Source organism: Dipodomys spectabilis, unplaced genomic scaffold (assembly GCF_019054845.1).
Source record: "Dipodomys spectabilis isolate Male_0828 unplaced genomic scaffold, ASM1905484v1 ptg000069l, whole genome shotgun sequence".
NCBI classification, from domain to species: Eukaryota; Metazoa; Chordata; class Mammalia; order Rodentia; family Heteromyidae; genus Dipodomys; species Dipodomys spectabilis.
The window spans coordinates 20385989-20389979 of NW_024870746.1; positions in this window are offsets into that span (position 1 = coordinate 20385989).

The following is a 3991-nucleotide window of genomic DNA, read 5'->3' on the forward strand; positions in this document are numbered from 1 at the left end:
AGCAGTGGGCACAGGGATTTCCCCACATGCCCAGCCCTGTACAGCCAGCATCTGCCATCACCATCTTTCCTACCGTCATCATTTGTAAGAAGCTCAGACAAGGAGAGCTTGAAGGACAGGAAGAGTAGAACCTTTCCACTTTCTGTCTCTGATGGCTGAGGCTGAACAGCTGGCACTATAAGAGCCTCCCACAGACACACAGCCAGTTTCCTTGGGTTTCCTTGCCCAGAAAAGATGAGTGAGGCTAGAGACAAACCTTTGGCTCCAGGCATTCTCTGTTGTGTGGTCTGCAGGCTACTCTGATAGGGGCTTCAGACGCCCCGAGTGACCCTCAGGCCTTTTTCTATGCTGTAGGCTTCATAGCCCAAGCTGCTTTGCTTCTTTTCCTTCTGGACCTCCTCCCAAGTGTTCCTGTGGCATTCCTCAGGGTGTGAAGCATCGGCAGGAAGGGGCAGGTACCCAGAGTTGCTTACTACACACACACACACACACACACACACACACACACACACACACACACACACACACACACACAATACAACCTCAGAAAATGATTGTAGCAAGTGCTATGTTTTTATTTTGATTCTCATGGGGATTTTTGTCCACAGCATGGGATCAGTAGAAGATACTTGGGAACTCTGTTAGGCCTTACTTGAAACCCTCTATTTCCTATTTTTAAAAAGAAAGATGGCAGGGCAATGACTGTACTCTCTTCAGGAGCTGGAAAAAGAACGGAGAAGTGGTTTTCAGCTGTCCCAGTAAAGAGATAGGGAGAGTTGGCTGTTAGAACTTGTGGTCCATAGAGCAGCCATGGGCACAGAGTTGCCTAGTCGCCATGTAATTTGCTACCCCGTGATACTCAGAGACATCTCTTAAGCCACCTGAGATCAGGTGAGGGAGGAGCTTGAGCTGCTTTCAATGATACCAGAGAAAAGAAAGTGGAGAGAGCCCCAAAGCACACCTGTGGCAAGGACGGACACACAGATGGTAGCGTGGACTTCTTCAGGTCACTCTGTGGAAACTCTATCATGGGCACCTCTGCCTGGCATTGCTTTGCTGCTGTAGAGCCTTATCTTACCAAAGATCTTCAGTGTTCAGAAAGCCTATCTTCCTCCAACCCCCTTTTAGTCCCGCTCAGTGGCTGTGATGCTTCCCAGGACTTAGCCTTGGCTGTCTGTGTGGTATTGACACAGAAGGCCCTGGAAGGTCAAGGGCATACACAGTTGTGAGGCCTACAGACCTAGCCCTACACACTCTAGCCTATGACATTGTCAGATTTCGCTTCCTATGGCCACTTAGGGCTAAAGCATGCTTGTTTGTGAATCTGGATGAAGCTGGGAGGCTTTTGGCTTCTTGAATTTGAGCAGCTGCCCCTTGATCCTTGATGGAGAGACTGTACAATATCTGAACTCCTAGCAACCTTCTACACATTCCAGGCCCTCAAACATACTTATTAACCTGCTTTTAAATTTTAGAACCTATTAATCCTAAGGCAACGCGAGATCCCTTGTTACCCTGACACCCAGCTTCAGAATCACACACCCTTAGAGACTTCTCATTGCCTCTCCTGTGCCTCATCTGGCGCCTCACCAACCAGTGTGGGGAGGTTCTGCTGTAGGAAGCCACCTCTGAGACAGGTAGCGTCTTCTCTATTGAGAAATCTCACTGCATCTAGATCTGCCGGACTGAGAGGCTGGAGAGGCTCAGAAGTCCAGCCTTATTGGGGGGGGGGGGGGGGGAGAAAGCTTCTGGAATGAGTTCCAGGGCCAATGCAAATGGAACCAATGACTACAAAGCCAGACCCTGCAGGGGGAAACCCTCTCAGCTCAGTGTTGCATGACTCATGAGTTTCTGCAGGGGACAGTTAACAGCGCCAGGAGTGTGGCTTTTGTTCCTCTCCATCTGTAGACTTTAAGGAGTTTTTGTTATATTGTTTTCCTGAAGAAGGAGGGAAAAAAAACACCATTTTTAAATGAGCCAATCTGTTTCTCCTTTTCTTTTTATGGTGTGCACCTGGCTGCAGGTTGCTTCAAGCAAACTCTCTATGCTTTCTGGGACCCAACGCTTCAAGTATTTCTGATCTGCACCTTCCACTAACTACTGTGATCTGGTAGACAAAAAGAGAGGTGGGAAACAGTTGCTAGGTATTAGATCAAACCATTAGATCAGCAAAATTATGCTGAAAGATTTGTTGTACCATTTTCCATTCGTCTGGTGAGTACTAGTTACTGAGTCTTTTTTACTCCTTCCTTTGAATGTCATCCCTAAGGAAAGCTCCATTTCCCAGCATCATTGCTGACAGGCTGCTTTGAAGTGGTCCCGCCCATGTCGCTTGGCTGCTTGTTGGACATGCTCTCTCCTACTGAGGGGAGGTATGGACTGGACGGGAGGGCTGCATCTAAGGAACAAGATGGCCAACATGATGGTGTGTTTGGTGGGGGGGCGGGGGCATGGCTCCAGCAATGTGCCCGGTGGTCCTGAATACCCACAGAGAGCTCCTCCACTGGGCGCAAAGCATTGACCAAAGGAGGAAAGGGAGATGGCTGAGAAACTCTGGTCTAGAACATAATTAATGCAACTTAATTGCATTAACACTGCAGCACGGCCAGGTGTTCAAGAGTTCTGCCTATTTCAAAAGTCTTCCCTAAGCTTTTGGAAATGCCTTTCTCCTTTTGATTTCCTGTGATCTGATTCCTGGGGTCTTTTTTCTCTTCTTGGAGCCTTTGTGCTGCTTTGGCCATAAATCAGCCCCTTCTTTCCTGGTTCTCTCCTCTTTCAAAAGTGGGGATAGCTGGAGAAGGGGTAAGATACACTCCTGGTACCTTCCTACCCCACGCAGCAGGCTTCATCTTCCAGATCCTCAGGTGGAAGGTGAAAGTATTAGGCCAACTGCCAGGCTTGTCTGATACCATGGGGTAGGGATTCTAATTGGAGGAAGATCCTCACTTCCTCTGTTGCACTGACCATCACATCTCATGCGCACACTCTGGGCCATTAGAAGTCCTGGAGGAGATCCAAGTTGCTCATGCGCACTTGTTTAATAGATTGTACTGTTTTGCAATAAAGACGTTTAGCCTTAAGACCCTTGAATGGAACTCCAGCTGTGATGGAACTACCAATGCCCCTTCTTCTCTCCTCACCTCATGTTGCTTAAAGAAGAGGCCTGCTGAGGGCCTGTCCCAGCCCCTGGACAAGCTCTCTTCTGTCACTCAGTGATTGCCATTGTTCCCTATACTTCTACCTTCCCACTTGCTCCTGTGCCCTCTAGTGGAGGAGCCGTCACTGTCCTTTGAGCACTGACTGAGAAGAGGAAGCCTCCATTTTCTCTCCAAAGGAGTTGGAGTTGAGAAGTTCTCCTTTCTGCTTCCCATTGTTCAAAAGAATCAATGTGAATTAACCTGCTTAAATTGATTTCAAGTGAAACTTTATTGTCACGTGAAACGTATCAGACTTCAATTGGAGCCTCTAAAACTGGACTTGAAGACCCTGCGGGTGCCACACCTGGTAGGTGTCCCCTCCACCTGCCATTCAATTTTTCTTAGAGCCATTGTGTGTGTGTGTGTGTGTGTGTGTGTGTGTGTGTGTGTGTGTGTGTGTGAGACTTCTGAGTCAGCCAACAGATCCATTAGTTGTTTAAGAAGAAGTTCACAGCTCTTGTTTCAGGAGATGAACTGCTTGTGTGTTAAGGAGCAATCCCCATCCCCAGTGAATGTATTCTCTTAATATTCAGACACTGTATTTGTGCATCATTGGAGACTGTCCACATGTACCATCTCATTACAAGGACACTTCTCATGAGCGGTTCATCATTCTGAGGCTTCTCCTTATACTAGCGTTCTTTCCATTGAGTCCTGCCAAATCCTCTATTGGGTTATTTTTCCTTTTTCCTTTGCATCTGTCATTTTGTCCAAAAATGAGCATGAATAAACAGAAATGCAAATGAGCTGATACTATTTTTGTGGTCAGCCAAGGATGCTGCCAGGAACTTCCA